The 23,636-nt window shown below is 37.0% G+C and overlaps 1 protein-coding gene across 37 annotated transcripts in view; it reads left to right on the forward strand.

Moving 5' to 3' along the window:
- The window catches only part of EIF4G3 (eukaryotic translation initiation factor 4 gamma 3), a 366,672-nt gene that overhangs the window by 101,632 nt on the left and 241,404 nt on the right, over nt 1-23,636 (forward strand). Inside the window, exon 1 of one of the 37 annotated variants that reach the window (XM_063719740.1) lies at nt 5,090-5,384. The exons of the other annotated variants lie outside the window; for them this stretch is intronic. The gene's annotated coding sequence lies outside the window, so the exon portion shown is untranslated. Of the gene's footprint in view, nt 1-5,089; nt 5,385-23,636 lie in introns of those variants that run through there. 37 annotated transcript variants of the gene reach the window in all.

Consider the following 23,636-nt stretch of genomic DNA (forward strand, 5'->3'; position numbering starts at 1 on the left):
CCTACTCTGCTAACACTAGAACTTATTCCTTTTATTTAACTGTATGTTTGTACTCATTAACCAACCAGTCTTCGTATGTCTCACCACCCTTCCATGCTTCCCAGCCTCCGGTAACCGTCATTCTACTCTGTACCTAAATGAGATGAATTTTTTTTAACTCCCACATAGGAGTGAAGACATGATATTTTTCTTTCTTTGCTTGGCTTATTTCACTTAACATCATGTCCTCCTCTTCCATTTCTGTTGTTGCAAATGGACGTGGTTGAGTGATATTTCATTGGGTATATATGACACATTTATATTATCCATTATTCTGTTGATGGATACTTACATTGATCCACATCTTGGCTGTTGTGAATAGTGCTACAGTAAACACGGGTGGCAGCTATCTCTGCACTGAATTCATTAATAAATAAATGAATGCTATAAATTCTAAATGCTATAGAATTCACTTATAATTTTAATGCACTGATTTCCTTTCTTTTGGATATGTTCCCATCAGTGGGATTGCTGGATCATATGGTAGATCTATTGTAGTTTTTTCACAAACCTTTATACTGTTCTCCATAGTGGCCTTAGTAACTTATGTTCCCAGCAGCAGTGTGAGCATTCTCCTTTCTCTGCTTTCTCAGCAGTGTCTGTTTTTTTTTTTTTTTGAGACGGAGTTTTCGCTATTGTTGCCCTGGCTGGAGTGCCAGGCACTCCATGTGATCTCGGCTCGGCTCACCACAACCTCCGCCTCCCAGATTCAAGCGATTCTCCTGCCTCAGCCTCCTGAGTAGCTGGGATTACAGGCATGCACCACCACGCCTGGCGAATTTTGTATTTTTCTTAGAGATGGGGTTTCTCCATGTTGTTCAGCCTGGTCTCAAATTCCTGACCTCAGGTGATCCGCCCACCTTGGCGTCCCAAAGTGCTGGGATTACAGGTGTGAGCCACCATGCCCGGCCCGTTTTTTTTTGTATTTTTAATAATAGCCACTTTAACTGGAGGGAGATGAAATCTCATTGTGGTTTTCATTTGTGTTTCCCTGATGATCAGCGATGTTGAGCTCTTTTCATATACTTGTCAGCCATTTGTATATCTTCTTTTGAGAAATGTCTGTTTAGATCATTTGCCCTTTTTTTTTCTTTTTTTTTTTTTTTCCTAGACAGGGCCTCGCTCTGTTGCCCAGGCTGGAGGACAGTGGTGCAATCCTGGCTCACTGCAGCCTCAGCATCCTGGGCTCGAGTGATCCTCCTGCCTCAGCTTCCTGAGTAGCTGGGACTGCAAGCATGCTGCCTCCACACCAGGCCAATTTATTTATTTATTTTTGTAGCTATGGGGTCACACTATGTTGCCCAGGATGGTCTTGAATGCCTGGGCTCAAGCAGTCCTCCTATCTTGACCTCCCAGAGTGCTGGGATTACAGATGTGAACCACTGTGCCTGGCTCTGCCTGCCCATTTTTAAATTGGATTTTTTTTCTTCTTTTCTTTTTGCTGTTTGGCTGTTTGGCTGTTAATCAGTTGTCAAATGGATAGTTTGCATATATTTTCTTCCGTTCTGTAGGTTGTCTCTTTACTCTGTTGACTGTTTCCTTAAATGTGCAGAGACTTTTTAATTGGATATAATCCCATTTCTCTAGTTTTGCTTTTGTTTTCTCTTTTTAGATTTTACCCAAAAGAAAAATCTTTTTTCAGACCAATGTTCTGAAGCATTTCCCTGGTGTTTTCTTGTATTCGTTTCATGGTTTCAGATCTTAACATTTAAATATTTAATCCATTTTAGTTTGATTTTGGTATATGGTTAGAGATAGGGGTCTAGTTTCATTTCTCTGCATGTAGATATCCAGTTTTCCCAGCACTGTTGATTGAGGAGACTGTCCTTTCTCCTGTGTATATTCTTGGCACCTTTAAAAAAATGAATTGGCTGTAAATAAATGGATTTATTTCTTGATTCTCTGTTGTCTTCCATTGGTCTGTGTTTTTAGTCCAGTACCGTGCTGTTTTGGTTACTGTAGCTGTGCAGCATATTTTGAAGTTAGGTAGTATGATGTCTCTAGTTTATTTTTTTATTTTTTATTTTTATTTTTTGAGATGGGGTCTTGCTGTCTCTCCCAGGCTGGAGTGCAGTGGGCAGATCTTGGCTTTTTTGCTTTTCTGCTGCTTTGCTTTTGCTTTTCTTTCTGCTTTTTTGATGTAGATGTTTGTTTTTAGTCCAGTACCATGCTGTTTTGATTACTGTAGCTGTGCAGTATGTTTTGAAGTTAGATAATATGATGTCTCTAGTTTATTTTTTTATTTTTTATTTTTATTTTTTGAGATGGAGTCTTGCTCTCTCTCCCAGGCTGGAGTGCAGTGGTCAGATCTTGACTGTTTTGCTTTTTGCTGCTTTGCTTTTGCTTTTCTTTCTGCTTTTTTGATGTAGGTGTTTATTGCAATAAACTTTCCTCTTACTACTGCTTTTGCTGTGTCCCATGGATTTTAGTATTTTGTGTTTCTACTGTCATTTATTTCAGGAAATTTTGAAATTTTCTTCTTCATTTCTTCATTGATCCATTGTTCATTCAGGAGGATGTTGCCTAATTTCCATGTATTTGTACAGATCTATTTCTAAAGATCTTTTTGTTAATGATTTCTAGTTTCATTGTATATCGGTCAGAAAAGATACTTGGTATGATTTTATTTCTTTTAAATTTGCTGAGACTTGTTTTGTGGCCTAAGTGGTCTATTTTGGAGAACCCGTGTGCTGATGAAGAGAGTATGTATTCTGCAGCTGTTGGATGAAATGTTCTGTAAATGTCTGTTAGGTGTATTTCATTTAAAATGCAGTTTAAAATTCAACGTTTGGTTATTGATTTTCTTTCTAGATCATCTGTCCAATGCTGAGAGTGGGATATTTAAGTTGAATAATAGTTCAAGTCCCCAACTATTATTTTATTTTAGTCTATCTCACCCTTTAGATCAAATAGTACTTGCTATATATGTCTGGGTGCTCTTTTGTTGCATGCATATGTATTTATAATTGTTATATTTTCTGGCTGAATTGATCCATTTATCATCATATGGTGTACCTTTTCTGTGTGTTTTACAGTTTTTGACTTATAACCTGTTTTATAAGGCAGGAGTAGTATAGCTACTCCTGCCTTCTTTTGGTTTGTGTTTGTGATGAGTGACTTTTTTTGTCTCTTCACTTTTAGTCTATGGGTGTCTTTTTTTTTTTTTTTGTGAGTTGGAGTCTCACTCTGTTGCCCAGGCTGAAGTGCAATGGCACAATCTCGGCTTGCTGCAACTTCCGTCTCCTGGGTTCCAGTGATTCTCCTGCCTGAACTTCCCAAATAGCTGGGATTACCTGCACCCACCACCATACCTGGCTAATTTTTTCGATTTTTAGTAGAGATGGGGTTTCACCATGTTGGCCAGCCTGGTCTCAAACTCCTGGCCTCAGGTGATCTGCCCACCTTGGCCTTCCAAAGTGCTGGGATTAGAGACATGGGCCACCCTGCCTGGCCCTATGTGTGTCTTTACAGGGAATTTCCTATAGGCAACATATAGTGTAATGTTTTTTAATCCAGCCAGTCTATATTTTTTAATTGGGAAATTTAATTCATTTACATTCATGGTTATTATTAACAGATAAGTACTAATTCCTATCATTTTGTTAATTGTTTTCTTGTTGTTTTGTATATCCTTTGTTCCTTTTTTCCCTCTCCTTGTTTATTATTTCAGTTTGTTGGTTTTCTGTACTGATAAGATTTGATTCTTTTTTCTTTCTTTTTTGTGTATCTGATCTATCAGTGAGTTTTATACTTTTCCATGTTTTCATGATTGTGATTATCATCTTTTCACTTATGGTAACCACCCCTGGCGAATACTTTACTTTTTGTAGAGGCAGCGTCTTGCTATGTTTCCCAGGCTGGTCTCGAACTCCTGGGCTCAAACGATTCTCTCACCTCGGCCTCTCCAAGTCCTGGGATTAAAGGCATGAGCCAGTGTACCTGGATTAGTTTTCTTTTTTAATACAACATTGTATTGGAAAATATTTTTCCAAGTTGTTACATATCAGTTATAATCTTCCTAATTCTGTAGGAACATAATAGGAATTTTTAAAGAACTTTCTTCTTAGCCGTTTAATCTTTTTTTTCTGTTTAATGCGTTTGAATTATTTGGTATGGAAAAGTAATGAAATTTTCTTGATTGTTAAGATAGAAAGGATTTGGTTGTAAGAAGATTTATGTATATAAATTATTATTATTATTTTTCTCCAGTAGCATTTATGAATGATAACTGACCATAGTTAGAAATCCAGATTTTTGTATTTGATAAATTTAAATAAAAGATGATAACCACATTTAGATATTTTCATAATGTTAGGCATTCTTAAAATGTTTAGCTTAGAATTTGCCAGTCATTTGGAAATACCTAAGTCAGTTGTTCTCAACTGGAGGTGAGTTTACCCCCAGAGATATTTAGTTATGTGTGGAGATGTTTTTGACTGCCACAGCTGGTGAGGGTTGAGGAGATGGACAGAGGATGCCGCTGTCATTTAATGGGTAGAGGCCAGGTAAGTATCTAAACATCCAAGTGCACGTAACAATCTCGTGATAGAGAATTATCCTGGCCCTAATAGCAGTAGTGTCACTGTTGAGAAACTTGAATCTAGATTTTCTCGAATGTTAGGCAAAATTATTAAGATTAGTTAATATTATTAATATTTATTCATCTAGCCAGTATTTGTTCAATACCATCTATGGTACTCTACTAGATGGTGGTAGAAAAACATACGAAAGTAGAAAATAATGAAAATTGTAGTGTTTAGAAGTAGAGAAAAAGGATTTAAAACTGATAATTTCTGTTAAGATATGAGAGAAGGTGGAAGGATCATTTGAGCCTCAGAGGTTGAGGCTGCAGTGAGCCATTATCACACCACTGCACTCCAGCCTGGACAACAAAGTGAAAACCTGTCTCCATTAAAAAATAAAAATATCTCTTCCAGGGACGTTGTCTACAGGCACTCAGAATGATCCAGCATGTGACAATACCATCGTAGGCTTCTCTACAATACAGCCTCTAACAAAATGAGGCTGTCATGAGCCCTTGGTAATAGAATTGCCGATCTTTATACCAAGAAGGTTGGGAAAGCACCGAAATCTGCATGTGGCATGTGCTCAGGGAGACTTCGAGGGGTCCATGCCGTGAGGCCTACAGTTCTTATGAGAAGATGGCGTTTTAGGTGATACCTGAACCATGAAATGTATTCAGCTGTTCATGGATGAGGAGGAAGAGCATAAACCTTCCATGTAGATATTGCAGAGCTCCAAGGCCTTAAGGTGGGAGCCTCCTGATGATTGGCGGCTCAGAACCATGCTGTCCAGTGGAATATTTCCTTTTGAGCACTTGAAATGTGGGTAATGCAATTAAGGACCTGAATTTTAAATTTTATTTAATTTTCATTAATTTAAGTGTGAATAGCTGCATGTGGTTCCTGCTAAATTTGAAAATGCCCTTCTAGAGGCTGACAAAATCTAGGTCATGTAATTTTGTAAGGTTTTGATAAAGTATTTGGGTTTTATCTGATGTATAGAAGGAGCTATTGAAGAGTTTCTACTAAGGGAATGACATAATATTTAAATCATGAAAATACTCATATTTATTAGCAGATGAATTGGAGTTTATAGGTTACATGGGGAGCAGAATGTTAAGAGCAGCTAAGTGGCTCTGGAATCTGACCAAATGAATTCAGATCCTGGCGCTTCCACTGGCAGCTGTGTGTGTCATTGGGCAAGTTTCTTGCACCTCAGTTTCCTTCCTCATTAGTAAAATAGAGATAATAATAGTACTGATCTCCAAAGGTCCTTATGAAGGTTAAATGAGACAAATCCATTTAAACCTCCTAGAGCTTGATACACAGTCATCACTCAGATACGTACCAGCAGCTGCTGCCCCCATCAGTAAGTATTCTATTCTTACAACTACAGTGAAGAAACTATTCGTACCGTTTATTTGATACGAAATCTGAACAAGCTTAATGTGGTGTTAGATAAAACGCTTATGATTTTCATTTCAATAGTGTTGCTTTTTTATTTTTAAAAAATATTAAAGGCCGGGCGTGGTGGCTCACGCCTGTAATCCCAGCACTTTGGGAGACCGAGGCGGGCGGATCACAAGGTCAGGAGATCGAGACCATCCTGGCTAACACAGTGAAACCCTGTCTCTACTAAAATACAAAAAATTAGCCAGGTGTGGTGGCAGGCACCTGTAGTCCCAGCTACTCAGGAGGCTGAGGCAGGAGAATGGCGTGAACCTGGGAGGCAACACGTGCAGTGAGCCGAGATAGCACCACTGCACTCCAGCCTGGGCGACAGCGAGACTCCATCTCAAAAAAGAAAAAAAAAATTAAATGTCTTTTTCTATATAGACATGGGGTCTCCCTGTGTTGCTAACACTGGCCTCAAACTCCCGGGCTCAAGGAATCCTTGTACCTTGGCCTCCCAAAGTATTGGGATTACAGGCATGAGCCACTGCACCCAGCCAGTGGTGTTGCTTTTCAAACTTTAGTATTTATCAATACTTATTATATGTTTGTCATCTTGGAATGTCCAACTTTATTACCTTAGAAAAGTAAACTCCTTTAATAAACTACTAGATGTACATGATACAAAACTTAGGAAGTTAAGGGATAAAAGACTTGTAGTATAATTATCCATGTGTTAAATATATTTTCTCTTTTGACTTAACCGTTGCCATATTATCAGACCCATTGTTTTGTTTTTAATAATCCCATACGAAATTGTTTGTAGAAATAATATAATTTTAATAGTGTTGCCCAGGTGTAGTTGTAGATTATTGTCACTTGATGTTTAAAAGCTACTTCTCTCTCTCTGTCTTTAACTTATTTGGAAAAATAGCATTTGGGAAGTAGCTGTGAGTGCTTTTCTTCTTCTTTTTTTTTCCTCTCTCCCTCTCTTTTTTGTTTTTTTTTTTGAGACGGAGCCTCGCTCTGTCACCTAGGCTGGAGTGCAGTGGCGCAATCTTGACTCACTGCAACCTCCGCCTCCTGGGTTCAAGCGATTCTCCTGCCTCAGCCTCCTGAGTAGCTGGGATTACAGGCACGCACCACCATGCCTGGCTAATTTTTGTATTTTGGTCAAGCTGGTCTTCAACGCCTGACCTCGTGATCCGCCTTCCTTGGCTTCCCAAAGTGCTGGGATCACAGGCATGAGCCACCGTGCCCAGCCGTGTAAGTGCTTTTCAAATGCCAGTTTTTGCAGATGGTAGTAGTGGATACAGTTTTTATCTGTGGAACCTTCTGTGGAGTGTCAGGACTGCACTGGAGGTTTACATGGAGTAGATGTGTTTCTCTTTGTTTTTTTGGAAACAGGTTCTCACCCTGTTGTCCGGGCTGGAGCATGGTAGCATGATCATAGTTCACTGTAATTAACTTTGAACTCCTGGGCTCAAGCAATCTTCCTGCTTCAGCCTCCCAAGTAGCTGGGACTACAGGTGCATGTCGTCATGCCCGGCTAATTTTGTTTTGTTTCATTTTCTGTAGTGACAGGATCTCACTGTTGCCCAGGCTTGTCTAGAACTCCTGGCCTCAGACGATCCTCCTGCCCTAGCCTTTCAAGGTTTTGAGATTACAGGCACGAGCCATGCCACCTGGCTAACATGTTTCTTATATTAGATCAATCATTTATTTTGGCTACTAAAGCTAATGTGAATTTTCAATTTATTCTTTATATCTGATATGAATTGCATTAACTAATGTTGAAAATCAGTCATTTGCACTGAAGAACCTATTGTATGCAGGGTATGAGGGGGTGGTAGTGGTTGTACCTACTCTCAAGAAATGGAATGAAATAGAATAAAATGAACTTACTAGACAACAGTAAACATCAATTAGTCCACTTTCAAGTTCTTTGGAAGTTTCTTTTTACACTTACAAAAAGATACAGTCTATTATTACTAATTAAGAATTATTATTGTGCTGTCAAGAATGTTTATGGAATGTCAGTTTACCTTTGATATTCTAAAACTGCCCTCTCTTCAGTTTTTGAGTGGTTCCAATTTATATTAATTAACATTTCTGAAACTTAGCAAAAAGAAGGTAGTTTGTTTTTTATTTTATGTTTGCACATATATGTTTGGCTCTTAATATGTGAATAGGTTATATAGTTCTTTTCATTAAGGAGTTTTAAAAAATTAATAGTTAAAAAGAATGTAATTATATCTACACCATGAAGTACTACTTAAACATTTAGAACAAGAATGAAGTGGGTATGTTTATTGACTTGGAAAGATCTCTAATGTTTTGATAAGTGGAGAGGAAAACATGTCATTGAATATTTATTATTGTGTTGTTGCTATTATTTTTACACATTTGTAAGTGTATAGAAAGGTTTGTAATAATGTGCTTCAGAGTATTAATCATTTTGCCATAGGGAATGGAGTGGGATTTGAAGGATAAAGAGGGCACTACTTTTTCTTTTTTTTTAAACAAAAATCATGTTTATACATTATTGTAGCAATTAGAGAAACTAAGCATCAAACTTTTTTTTCTCACAGTCTTAGTTGCCACTGCCTGATATGCAAATTGGCAATAATTCTATTCTGATTCAATCACTAGATGCAAATGGTTTTCCACAGTGGCCTTAAAATTTTCCCAGATTATTGAAAAATAATATTGTATTAGCAGTAATAAGTTGTGGCTTGCCGTTTTCCTTTGTGGTCTTAAATTTATTTTTCCAAAGTTTTAATATAGGACAGTTAGCTGAGTTCAAGTCTTGCATTACTTTGAAAGATCATCTTTGACTGAATTATATAATGATTTATAAGATAACCGCGATTGAGTATATTTCATTTCCCTATTCTTCCTGTGCTCACCTTTTGCTTAGAACACACACAAAAAATCTCATTCTTACCCATGATTAGCTCATCCTCTTTTCTTTCGACAAACCTCACAGTCAGTGTCATCAAATATTTGTGAAATCCAGATGCTGCTGCTGCTTTCCCGCCCCCTCCTCCCCCCTGGTAAAAATTCCTACGAGTTAGACTCAGTCTTTTTTCTGTTTTGCCTTTCTTTCTAAATAGAGAACAGCCTTTCCTGTTGTGACAGTCTAAAATGTGTTTGAAGTTACTTTTCTGTGTTGTCCTAAGTACAAAATAACTGAAAGATCCTCTGGCCTCTTGGAGCTTGCTTTTCCAGGGGCCTAAACATTGGAGATGTTGTAGAGCTTTTAAGAATATTGAGATAAACTTAATTTAGAAAACATACATTGAAAGAGAGCTATATGCAAGGTTTTGTGCCTGGTAACGTGAGAAAGCAGTGGTGGACACTATGATCTTTGTCTTTAAGAGTGCTCATTTTACCAGGCAAGATGGTGATACGTTGTTTTAAGTACATGTGGGAACGTGAGGAAGAGACATTAATGATTATGTAAATGAGAACAAAAATATGTAAATAAGTAATATATTTACTGGTATAGTTTTTCTGGATTCTCATTAAGCAAAAGTACTTGGAGGAGTGAAGCATGGTTAAACACAGAAAGATGGTATCTAGATGAACTCTAAGAAGCCATAAAATGTGGATGGGCAGCAAGTTTGGACTGCATCTTACAAGATACTGGAATGAGCGTACATACATCAGTTAAAGCCTTTGAGGTGGAGGATAAGGTTAGAGCTACATAGTGTAATGAGCCATGAAATAGATACAAAAATTGACCAAACCTAGGCAGAGGAGTTAACTGGTGAAAAACTCAACAGAATAGTTTATACAGGTGGAGCATCTCTAATCAAAACATTCAAAATCTGATGTTCTAAAACCTGAAACTTTTTGTGTACCAGCATTATTCTCAAAGGAGATGCTCAATGGAGCAGTTCAGATTTTGGATTTTCAGATTGGGGGTGCTGAACTGGTAAGTATAATGCAGGTGTTCCAAAATCTGAAATCTGAAACATTTCTGGTTCCAAATTTTTCAGATAGGGATACTCAACCTGTAGAATATTTTCTTTATTACTATAAAGTAACGCTAACTGTGTAACAGTTACTTTTCTAAGCATTTTATGTGTATTAACTCAATCCTCATGACAACTGTATGAGGTAGGTATAATTACATTCCCCATTGTTAGTTGGCAAATAGTCACAGAGGTGACTTATCCTGCCCAAAGTTATCCAGGTAGTGTGTGGTAGAGGTTGGATTTGAACTTCAGTGGATCTTTTAACATTTATTGAGTGATTACAGTGTCCCAGACACTGTGCTAAATGCTTTACATTCATGATATTGTTTAATACTTACGACAACCTTTATTTACAACAAAGGAAAATGGGACTTGGAGACATGTAATTTGAATACAGGTTTGTTTGAGTCTACAAGTTCATGTGAAGTATTCTGTTTTTGTTTTTGTTTTTGTTTTTTTTAAAGACAGAGTTTCATTCTGTCACCCAGACTGGAGTACAGGTGCAGTGGTACGATCTTGGCTCACTGCAACCTCCGCCTCCTAGGTTCAAGCGATACTCATGCCTCAGCCTCCCGAGTAGCTGGGATTACAAGTGCCTTTGCCCGGCTAATTTTTTGTATTTTTAGTAGAGACAGGGTTTCACCATGTTGGCCAGGCTGGTCTTGAACTCCTGACCTCAGGTGATACACCCGCCTCGGCCTCCCAAAGTGCTGGGATTATAGGCATGAGCCACTGTGCCTGGACCCTTCTTTTTGTGAAGATCACAAGTAAGGTCAAAAGCAATACTCAATTTTTGGGGGATTAGGACCCTTTTGAAAATCTGATGAAAGGTATGAATCTACTTTGCAGAACAATAAACATACAAACATAGGGGTTTTCTTTTTTTATTTTATTTTTTATTTATTTATTTTTTTTTTGAGATGGCGTCTCGCTCTGTCACTCAGGCTGGAGTGCAGTGGCGCGCCTGGCCTCTTTTTTTATTTTTTAACTGCAGTTTTAAGAGAGTTCAATAACTCTCACTGATAAGATTCCTTATTCTAGTCTAGACAGATTTTCCCCTTGCAGGGGTGCTGTGTTGCACTTTGACCCTGATTACTACGATTTGGAAATAGCTCAACTTCGACTTTACAGTATATTAAATGGAGAGGTATCTTATTAAGATTTTATTTACCCTTCTATTTTGAAGTATTTTCTTAAAAAGCATTTATACGTGTGGTATTCAGTTGTATTCTGGTTATTAAAAATTTTATGTCTTTTTCTACCCATCATGGTATCTGCTTGCTGATTAATGACATTTATGAAAGTTAGGATTCCTTGTTGTTAATATTTAATGTGAATTTGCTCATTAAATGTTAAATCAGATACCTTGTTAAAATATTATTTAATAAAAGCCAGACGTGGTGGCTCATGCCTGTAATCCTAGCACTTTAGGAGGCTCTGGCGGGCAGATCACGTGAGGTTGGGAGTTCGAGACCAGCCTGGCCAACATGGTGAAAACCCATCTCTACTAAAAATACAAAAATTAGCCAGGCATGGTGGTGGGCGCCTGTAATCCCAGCTGTTCGGGAGGCTGAGGCAGGAGAGTCCCTTAAACAGAAGCAGAGGTTGCAGTGAGCCAAGATCATGCCATTGCAATCCACCCTAGGTGACAAGAATGAAACTCCTTCTCAAAAAAAAAAAAAAAAAGAAAAAAATTATTTAATATGTATTTACTTGATTACTTTTCTTCAAAAGAAGGATTAACCTTAAAGATACAACGGTGTGTTATTTTGTTAAATGCCAGTTATAAATGTCTTTTGAATTTCTGGGATAAGAAAACAGTAGAAATAATAATAAAGTTCTTTAATGTTTGAAAACTGAAAATGTGTTTCTTTGAACTGTGGGATATTCCCTTCACAGCAATTTTACAAAGTATATGTACTGTTTTTAAAAATAAAACAACTGATCTGGACCACATTTAACTAAAATGAGTCATAGGAAATTAGATTTTAATAACTAGTTGTGTGGTAAATGGAGTTTTAATTATTTTAAGGAGAAAGAAACAAAGACCATTAGTATCTCCAGGCATGGATTTATTATTGGCATGAATAGAAAGATCAGTTTTTACTGTAAACTTTGATAGACACTGTAGCATTTAACTTCAACTTTATACAGTTCCCTTTTTATCTTTTAAAGCACATCTGGCTGTCAGGGGAATTCTGTAGGCAAGAAATTGTGAAGGATTAGAAACTGTTCTTTGTGCATTTAAACTGTCATTGTGTGGTTGCTTAATTGCCATATAGAATGCAGAATACTAGATTAGAAAGGTGTTTAGTTTCTTTAGCTGTTACAGATCCCAAAGAACTTTTGACTATGTTAATTTCTTATGGCTATAACATTTCTATGTTAATTTTTTTCATATCTAATGTAAAATCAATGGTATATTTTTATTCTTTGTTCAAAAATCATTTGTTTAGTAACTTTATTTTTTTAAATGTTTTTATATTTTTTACCTTTTTTTTTCCTCCAGGAGTGGACTGAGTCTGATGAGGCTGCAGGACCTGGCCCCTCATCCCTCCCCCTCCCCCCATAACTTTTAAAAAAATTCAGAAAAATCAATTAGGATGAGGTGTCAAGTATTTAGTTATTTGTTATTATTAATTTTCTTTTGAGACAGAGTCTCGCTCTGTTGCCCAGTGGTATGATCATGGCTCACTGCACCCTTGACCTCTTGGGCTCAGTTGGCCCTCTCCCACTTTAGCCTCTTGAGTAGCCACAACCTCCGGCTAATTTTTGTATTTTTATTAGAGACAGAGTTTTGCCATGTTTCCTAGGCTGGTCAAGTATTTATTTTAAACTTGCTTAAAGGATTAGACTTTGCAAACCACACCTTTAGGTTTATTGTATCACCCTCACCCCCATTTGTATAAATGAAAATCAAGCAGGAATCATTTCAACCCAAAACTGTCTTACACTTACTGGCTTAATATTAGGATTTTAAACCAACAGTTTAAATATTTGTAAATAATTAAACACAAAGAGCTACCATTTTAGGACACTTTTTATATACTAAGCATTATGATAAATGTTATCTTAATATGTTGAATAAATCAGCATAAGTCCTTACTTCTCACTTTTACAGAAGAGGAAACTAAACTTAAGTAATTTGCTTATATAGTTTCTGTGTAGTAGAGCCAGAATTCAAACTTAGGTCTCTGACACCAAAACCCACGCTCATTTTTTTCTTTTTTTCTTCCCCCCACCCCCACCCCACCACTGTTTTTTTTTAAGATAGAGTTTCAGTCTGTCTCCCAGGCTGGAGTGCAGTAGCATGATCATAGCTTGCTGCAACTTATGCGCTTAATCCTCCCATCCCAGCCTCCCTAGAGCTAGGACTACAAGTGCACACCACCATGCCTAATTTTTTTTTTTTTTTGTAGAAACAACCCTGTGCCCTTTTATTGATGCTGTTTAGCTTACTTGGATACCTTGAATCTGTTTACTTTCTGTTTATGTTCCTTCTTTCAAGTTTGTGTTTGGAAAGTGATAATTCGTGACTCAGCCTCAGAATGGGGGCATATATTACACATCTTATATGATTTGGATCTGTGTCAGAGGAACTTAATATTGTGGTTTTGATAATATAATTGAATTTATGCTTATAGTTGAATACTAAAATCTGAGATTTATTAATACCTTGGAATTAAAATAGAATTCACTTACCTTGGATCAGTTAAATAACTAGTTGATTAGCAACTGACTAAAGATCAACAGGAAAACAGTAAAGCATTAGTTTTAAAAAATTAAGTTGTAAGTTGGTAAATGACTAATTCCATTGCAGTCACTGAATGTATATCAGTAATCTCCAGACTCGCATACAACCTTGTCCTGGTGGAAAGCTCTGACTGTGGGTTTTGAACATAAGAAAGAGAATGTGAGTGTCTGTTAAAAGCCATCACTCCTCAGAAGGTCAGTTGTCAAGTGTTCCTGCTTCTGACCACAGGGACAGCAATTGGCCTGTAATATATGTATTCCTTGAAAAAGTAAGGAGTTAATTTGTTATGCTTATGTAGACTGTTACTACTTTTGTGTAGTTTTACTAAATGATTGGATTTAATAGAATAGACAAACCTTACCACTCTCTTTTTTTTTTTTTTTATTCAAGACAGTCATTCCTAACTGATCAAGGTTTTGCTATTGAACTGGGAAAGGACCTTGGAATCATAATACAGTTCTACATGATTCTATTAGCAGTGAAAGAAATAAAAATCTTTTTACTATCTTGGCTTCCTCCCTTTAGGCTGTAAAGCAGCCATGGCTACCTGATGTCTTCATGAGTTGATATTCTAGATAATTTTACCCTCAAATAGCCGTATAATAGTAAGATTTGGCTGAGTTAGTAGCAGAGAAAATATTTATACTTAAACATCTGAGTGGCCACTTGTCTGCAAGTACTGTGATAAGTACTCATTAAATCCTGTTCCTGTCCACAAGGATTGCAAGGACGCAAACAGATGATAAGAATCAGTGATCACTCACTGATTGCGTCCTTGCAGTCTCTGGGTGGCTGCAGGGCACAAAGGATAGCATGAACCTCGCCATCCTCAACTACATCATTGGCTTAAGCAGGATTTTATAAGACAGTTTGGATACCTCACTGCCAAGTTCCAAATAGCAGATTTTGCTCACTATAAAATTAATGTGTCTGCTAGAAAAATGGAAACAGAAAAGTATGACAGGAGGCTGGGCATGGTGGCTCATGCCTGTAATCCCAGCACTTTGGGAGGCTGAGGCAGGTGAATCACCTGAGGTCAGGTCAGGAGTTGCAGACCAGCCTGGCCAAGGTGGCGAAACCCCATCTGTAATAAAAATACCAAAAAAAAAAAAAATTAGCTTTGTGTGATGGCATGCGCCTGTAATCCCAGCTACTTGGGAGGCTGAGGCAGGAGAATTGCTTGAACCCGGGAGGCGGAGGTTGCAGTGAGCCAAGATTGCACCACTGCACTCCAGTCTGGTCAACAGAGTGAGACTCCGTCCCCCCCAACCCCCACCTCCAAAATGAAAAGTATGACAGGAAAAACATGATCCATGATGTTGTTAACAAAAGACTCACACCACCCATTTTAACATGATCCTTCAAGTTGTTTTGCTGTGCATTTAAAAAAAAAGTTATTAGTGCACCACAAATTTCTGTCCTGCTTTCTTTACTTAAAATTATACCATAAGCAACTTCTCATTTTTAAAACACATTTTTCTAAATATATATTTTAAGAATGTATTTACTTGTTCTCTAATGAGTTAGTACTTTTTACTCTTAACAGTGTTCAAACAACTGTCACATAGTTTCTTGGCATCCATTAATTTTCTATTTTTTTTAATTCTCTCTCAGCAGAATCAATATTCTTTTCAAAATACTGCCTCTAACTTTTGATCTGAACCCTTGTTGTTCTCAAAGTGTAAGTCAGGTGCCACCAAACCCTTCCAGATTCTTCTCAGACCTGGTGACTTTTGATTTTTCAGCAGTACTTTAAATACATCTCCTATTAGCCGGGCGTCATAGCATGTGCCTGTAGTCCCAGCTATTCAGGAAGCTGAGGTGAGAGGATTGATTGAGCTTGGGAGGTGGAGGCTCCGGTGAGTTGTGATTGTGCCACTGCATTCTAGCTTGGGTGTCAAAGTGAGACTCAGCCTCAAAAAAATTAAAAAAATAAATATATATTCTATGGTATTTATCACATAACTCATTTATGATGACAGTAGGTGAAATTAGGAATCATATCAAACTGGTTTGGATTGCTATGTGGTATCCCTCCTATCCTTTATATTCTGTCCCAGCATCAGCAGACCCATTATTTAAAAAATATATATATCGGCTGGGCACGGTGGCTTACGCCTGTAATCCTAGCACTTTGGGAGGCCAAGGTGGGCGGATCATCTGAGGTCAGGAGTTCAAGACCAGCCTGGCTGACATGGTAAAACCCCATTTCTACTAAAAATAGAAAAAATTAGCCAGGCGTGGTGGCGTGCGCCTGTAATCCCAGCTACTTGGGAGGCTGAGGCAGGAGAATCGCTTGAACCCGGGAGGCGGAGGTTGCAGTGAGCCAAGATCGCACCATTGCACTCCAGCTTGGGCAACAAGAGTAAAACTCCATCTCAAAAAATATATATATATCTATATCTGTATCTATATCTATATCTATGGTTATATCTACTGCTTACGTCTTCTCTGTGGTGCTAGATCCATATCAATTCTGAGACTACTGACATTGGTTTGATTGTTCCTTAGTCACCTTTTGCCTATATTTTGAAATTCTGAGATTCTGACTTTGATTTAATTTTAGTTTAGGATATTACTGATTTATTCTCTGATGATCTTGTTTATTTTCTTTTAGAATTACAAGCAGAGGCTAGGAGTAGTGGCTCGTGCCTGTAATCCCAGTACTTCGGGAGGCTGAGGTGGAAGGATCACTTGAGCCCAGGAGTTTGAAGCCAGCCTGGGCAACATAGTGAGGCCCTGTCTCTCCAAAAAATAAAACAAATTAGCCCAGTGTAGTGGCACACACATGTAGTTTTAACTACTTGGGAGGCTGAAACGAGAGGATTGCTTGAGCCCTGGAGTTTGAGGTTGCAGTGGGCTATGATTGCACTACTGTGCTTCAGCCTGAGTGACAGAGCAAGACCCTGCCTCAGAAACAAACAAAAAGCAAACAGAGAGACCGGGCGTGGTGGCTCACGCCTGTAATCTCAGCACTTTGGGAGTCCAAGGTGGATGGATCACTTGAGGTCAGGTGTTTGAGACCAGCCTGGCCAACATGGTGAAATCTTGTCTCTATTAAAAATACAAAAATTAGCCAGGCATGGTAGCATGTGCCTGTAGTCCTGGCTACTTGGGAGGCTAAGGCAGGAGAATTGCTTGAACCCGGGAAGTGAAGGTTGCAGTGAGCCGAGATCGCGCCACTCTACTGCAGCCTGGGTGACAGAGTGAGACTCTGTCTCAAAAAAAAAAAACCAAGCAGAGAAATAAACCATATTGATTACATAATGAGAGTGAGCACAACCTTGAGTATGTAACAATTGACATTGACAAAATTGATCTAGAAATAAATTTTAGCTTTGCCTTTTGCCATCTTCCTCTCATAAGTTTCAGACTTTTTCATCTGAAATTTGCTAGTTTCTATAATTAGCTTAGATGCTATGTGGAATGTTGGTAATGAACCTACCTCTAGATTTATTTGCTTGGCCCTGACTGCTCTCCTGAGCTTAGATTCATATATTCAACACACTACTTATTATTTCCATTTGAGTCTCTGATAGGCATCTAAAACTACTTGTGATTATCCCTTTCCCTTTGTCTATTCTGCCTCTAATCCTGTCTCACAGTAATACAGGTTGAACAGATCCAAAAATATACAGTGCTTCACAATCTGAACGTTTTGGAGTGCCAACATTATGCTCAAGGAAAATGATAATTAGAGCATTTGGATTTTGGATTTTTGGATTAGGGCTGCTGAAGTGGTACAGTGCATATATTCAAAAATTTAAAAAAAACTGAAATACTTCTGGTACCAAGCATTTTGGATTAGGAATACTTTCCCTTCTTCCCACCTAATCTTTCAAGCCATAAACTTAAAATCCATCCCTGATATCCATAATCTATCACTTTCAAGTATACTATGTAATTTACTTAAGTATTATGGCTGTTAGTATTTCAACTAGACTGTAAACTCCAGGAATGCAGGGATTTTAGTCTCTTTTACTGATGTATTCCATGCAGCTAGTACAATGCTTGGTATAAAGTTCTCAATAAATATATGTTAAATGAATGAATGAATCAATCAGTCTACATTCCTTTCTGTCCCACCTGCTCAAACAAATTATCTTGTTACTACTGTGTTCTAAGCCACCATTAGTTGTGGCCAAGACGATTGCAGTAGCTTTTTTTTTTTTCTCTTAAGAGACAGGATCTTGCTATGTTGACCAGGCTGTGATGCAGTGGCTTTTCACAGGCATGATCATGGTGCCTTACAGCGCCAAACTGTTGGGCCTCTTGCTTTACACTTCCAAGTAGCTGGGACTACAGATGTGAGCCACTGCGGCCTGGCATGATAGCTTTTAACTAATCTCTGCTTCTATTCTTGTACTCTTCAGTTCTTATTCTTATAATGCAACCAAAATGATCTTTGGAAAACATTTGATCTTTTCACACTCCTGCTTAAAACTTCAGTAGGTTCCCAGTCATGTTAGAATAAAACCCTAAGTCCTTACCATGCCAACAAGGACTTAAATATGTGTTGTTTTAAGCTGTTAAGTTTGTGATTTGTCTCTTGATTAATTCAGATAACTGATAAATTACCTGGCCACATCAGTGATACCCTATTATATTCACTGGCACCCCTCATTCTTCAGAGGAGGGAATTATTCAGGGTGTGTACACCAAGTACAGGAATACTGAGAGCCATCTTAGATTTGAGTCCACCCTGGCTGGATGCGGTGACGCACGCCTCTAATTTCAGCACTTTGGAGGGCCAAGGCGGGCGGACCCCTTGAGCCCAGAAAAACTTAAGATCAGCCTGGGCACCATGGCGAAATCTTGTCTCTACAAAAAATAAAAAATTAGCCGGGCGTGGTAGTGCGTGCCTGTAGTCCCAGCTACTCAGGAGGCTGAAGTGGGAGGATCACTTGAGCCTGGGAGGTAGGTGGAACCTGCAGTGAGCTGAGATCGGGCCACTATACACCTGCATAGGTGATACAGACCCTGTCTCAATAAAAAGAGTTTGCCCTGTGGCCCTCAAGGATTCACATAGGGTCCACTTTCGTTAACCTTTGATACCTAGACATTTTTGGAAGTGCTTCTTTCTTATTCGTTTATTTTTTCATTTGTTAGCTTTGTTACTGACCCTCCAATTTTAACATTTTCTTGTTTCTATTGAATAGTTACTAAATAAGAAAAGCAACCCTCAGAATTAAACCCAGTGCTGACAAAGTCCATAGTAGAACATATACGGTGTGTGTTTGCTTGAGTTTTTAAGTATTACTTGAATCATATAAAATTACCTTTTCTTTTTTAAGGTTAAAATATACTTGAATATCTGTAAATATGGAATGTCATGTAATTCAACCTATTAAGTATAGGTAAGAGTAGAGCAAGGAGGAATGCCATTTTCTTTTTCTTCCTCTTTTTTTCTTGGTGGTTGGGGATTGGCAATGATATTAACAGAATTCAAATAGTGTCATGTATAAGTAAAACTTCCGTCCTTGTATCCACTGTAGTGCTCCTTTTAGTTGAGCAGACCAGCTTTTATTTAGTTCTCAATATCTGTAGATTTGGGGAAATAAATGACCTGAAGGAAGAACTAGGATGATACAAAATATTAATGAAGGGAAAAAGACTACTTATCTATTCTGCTGCTTGAGGAGCATAAAGTATAGAAATTACCCACTTAAGAAAAGCTTTGGGATCTTTCAAAACTACCCAGAATTGAACTTTGTTATTTCTGTGTATGAATTGCAGCTGCTGAAATGTTTTTAGATGACCTCACTAACTAAATTTTATCTTGGGATTTAGAAAATAAGGGATGTCACACATATAAACCATGTGCCTTTTACCTTTATATGAATCATTTGTTGCTGAAAAATTAATTTACCTGATAGGAGTCCTGGAGTTTCCTGTTATTCTTTTAGTAACTGATTAATTACTATACTTTTTAAAGCAGTATGTTTTCATTCATATTATATAAAATATATAGAATAAAAACATAGTGGTTTGTGTGTGTGTTATATTTAACAATATATCTATTCAGTCAATGCCTGTTTGTGTAGAATCCAGTCACAAGTCTATATCTGAGTATTTATAGAAAGTTTGGCCAGGTGTGGTGGCTCATACCTATAATCCTGGCACTTTGGGAAGCAGAGGTAGGAGGATCACTTGAGTTTCAGAGTTTGAGACCAGCCTGGGCAACACAGTGAGAACTTGTTTCTACAAAAAAAAAAAAAAAAAAAAAAAAGAAGAGGAAAAATTACTGGGCATGGTGGCATGTGCGTGTAGTCCCAGCTACTGTGGAGGCTGAGGTGGGTGGATCACTTAAGCCTGGAAGATGGAGGCTGCAATGAGCTGTGATCACACAAATGCACCCCAGCCTGGGCAACACAGTGAGACCTGATTTCATAAAGTTAAAAAGCAAGTTTATATTTGATGATGATCATGAGATACCCCTAGAGCCATATCCACACTCTGGCTGCCTGTGTTTTAATATACCAATATATGGTTTATTTGGCTTGTAGTGTGTATGGGAAGTCAGGACAATTTCATGCAGAAAGCCTTATTTTTGGTTACTCTTGAAAATTTTGAAGAAGTAGCACTGCTTATTTGGAATTCCTGCATGCCAGTACTTGACTACAGGAGAGTATCTCAGTATCTGCTGCCCTCTGGGGAGTGGCCATTCTCTATCATTTTCCATAGTCCCTAATCTCTGTTGTTTACATCTGGCCAGTTTTTTCCCATTTTGTTTCCTCCAGGGGGTATTTCTCTTGCTCTGGAGTCATGTAAGAATGATCATATTAAGGAAACTTTGTTTTCCATATTTTATTTATTATTTGAAAATTGTGGTTTATGTATGATAGCTCTTAATTGGCCAGAATATAATCAAATCCAATAAGTTAGTGCTAGATAAATAAACTTTATACCTAATGACTAATCCTAATTTGCACGATCTTTATGGTCTACCTTAAATTTTTAAAAAACTCTTGTCAAGTTAATATTGGTCACCAACCACCAAATATCATTAATTTTATAGGAGATTATTTTTTGGTGGAAATCTTGAATGAAAATTCACTAGCTACCTGAAGTTTCCACTGAGTCAAGATTTTAGAGCTTTTCTTTCTTGCAGCAGTATTTCTTTTTAAATTTTCTTTCTTCTATGCAGAGTAACAGTATAATACCAATGTAAGTGATATTTTATCACAGGTGTTAGTAGTTTGCTTGTTTTCATCTTTAATCTTGTTTTTGAGGTAGGTGGTGTGGAAGAGGATTAAAATACCCATTCATAAAAGTACATAAAACTTAAAGGTAGAGTTTAACAAATAATTTTAAAGCAAAAGAAAAGTTTTACACCAGCTTTAAAAAAATTACATGCCCTTTCTGTCATAATTTCCTCTCTCCCCAGAAATAATACTATCTGCCTTTTAAAAGTCATTTTCCTGCTTCTCTTTATAGTGTTGCTAAACATGTATACCTCTATTGACTAATATGGTCAAGTTTTGCCAGTTTTGGATATTTGGATAAATGGAATCATACTTTATATATTCTTCTTAATCTTTTACTCAGTACCATTTATGAGGGTCATCTAAATTGTGTTATGGTAGTTTTTTATTCTGTTTCTGTATAGGAAAATTTTCAGTGTATGAAAATTTCATTATTGATCAGTTCTGTTAATGAGCAGTTGGGTTGTTTCCAATTTTTGGTTATTAAAACAATACAACTATGAACATTTTTGTTCATGTACCCTGGTGCACGTTTTCATTGTTTTCAACCAGATGTATACCTAGGAGTAGAATGGCTGGGTCATAGGGCATGACTGTTTCCAAGCTTACCAGCTAATGCCAAATTGCTTCCCAAAGTGGTTGTCCCAGTTTACATTTCTACCAGCAAGAGAATGAGAATTTTGGAAGCCCCACATTGTTACCAGTGCAAAAATATAATACCTATAAGAAACAACGTTTCTTGGGCATATTTTCTTTTAAACGCAATAAGCAGTACACACAAACATATATTGCACTACAAGAAATGGTTGATGTATTTTGCTTAGGATTAATATTATAGAAAAGACAACAGTCTGTTTAGCTTTGGAGGTAGTTAAGTAGTTGCTGTTATCAGCTGTTCTACACCTCTGCTCCCTCCCAGCCTTCATAGTTGAGAAGGTAGCAATATCTTTCAAATAAGGGGAAAACGTACCTGTTTTCTTTTATGAGAACTTGTTGCTGCTACCTTTAAAGAAGATGGATTTCAACAGTATGACCTGAAATTGAACAGTTTACCAAGAGAGAAGAACCCTTAGCTAGATAGTAGAAGATTCCGTAATCATTAATTTAGGAATATTTTGCAAGAGGTATTTAAATTTTAGTGTAAATTTGATTTTTATCTATGACAATTTTATTAGCCTTTGTGCCATTTCTTTGGGATAGGATTGTGCTATTTCTGTTCTCTATAATTTCTAGTTAAAGATGGTATACCTTTTTCCCTGGCAGAGACATTAAGCCCTGTAACAAATACACTAAAAGCAAATATGGAATGCCTAATGCAGTGTGACATATGTAATAGAGGATCTTATTTGAATTGAATAGAGCACAGTGAAGCTGAGAGATTTTTATTATATGTAACAGCCTGTTTCTAGGAGGAATTTCTTAGAAATTCTAGTTCTTCTATTATTTTGATATAGACTTATTTTCTTTGGCCTCCTTTTATCAGTAGACATCCCCAAATTTAGGAGGAAGTGCCCTTTTAGAATATCTGATACCAAAGGATTACCAGTTTGGCAGAACTATTGAGAGTTGCAAAGGATGCATACCATAGGGATATACCCATGAAAGTTGTTTTTCATTGGTGTTTCCTTTAAGGAAGCTTTTTATGTAGAAAGAACAGCACTTTTGGCTTTGGCACAATGCTTTTTTCTCTTTCTCTCAAATATTTGTGTTTTATGGGGCAATATAATAGTTTTCTGACAAACCAATTGGTACTAATTTTATGTGTAATAATTTAAATTGTTCTTTCAGTATTCTTTAGTATATGTCAGTACCTCTTTACAGTTCTGTAAGAAACATAGCTTACAATCTTTACAGCTCTGCAGATGTATTTTTCCTTTATTATTCCTAATTATTTCATATATTTCTATTGATACTAGTGTACAGGTTTATATTTTTTATGTATTTAGTTCAGTTATGTTACTTCATTTTCCCATTGGTTGCTATTTCTACCTGTTTTTGCCATCATGTGAAATGCTGCTGGATATATCTTTAAGTTCCTAATTTTTGAGGTGAGATTTTCTTTAGGGTATGTACTCTAAAGTGAAATAATTTTGGGGTGATGGTTTTGAAGCACTTGGTGACACATTGCCCTGTAATCCTGGGAAGATAGTAAAGTAACCCATTCACAGTATTTTATCTATGTCCTGTTTCCTTAGATCCCTGCCAATAATTGGGGCAAAGATTTTATTTTAACTTACTTTTGTTAGTTTAATTGATAAACATACAATGTATTTTAATATTTTTTATCAATAGTATTTAAAAACTTTACTATGACTTAATTGTCATGGGCAAATTTGGTATTTAATTTTTATCAGAATAAATCAGAAAACTGGTCTAAGATAGATTTTATATAGTTAACTTGTTTGCTCTCTTTTTATTTTCACTTTATTTCACTGTATAGAATTTTTCCCATGTTAAAATGTGTATTCATATTGAGGTTTTACTTTAGCAAAATATCAAAATAATTAATTCTAAAACATGGGAAATAATATAAATTCGTAAGCTTTGTTGGTAAGAAATTTACTTATAAGAGTGCTTCATTTCTGGTTATTAATTTTCTAAAGTAGATGTTTAAATAGCAATCCAACTTTTCTCCTTTGAAAAATTTCCTTGGTGAGATTTATATATGCTGTTACATTTCATGGTAAACTTTATGCCCTTATAAATGTAATAGTCACTCAAAATTGGAAACAAAATTTTC

The sequence above is a fragment of the Pongo abelii genome, chromosome 1, assembly GCF_028885655.2.
Source record: "Pongo abelii isolate AG06213 chromosome 1, NHGRI_mPonAbe1-v2.0_pri, whole genome shotgun sequence".
Taxonomy (NCBI): domain Eukaryota; kingdom Metazoa; phylum Chordata; class Mammalia; order Primates; family Hominidae; genus Pongo; species Pongo abelii.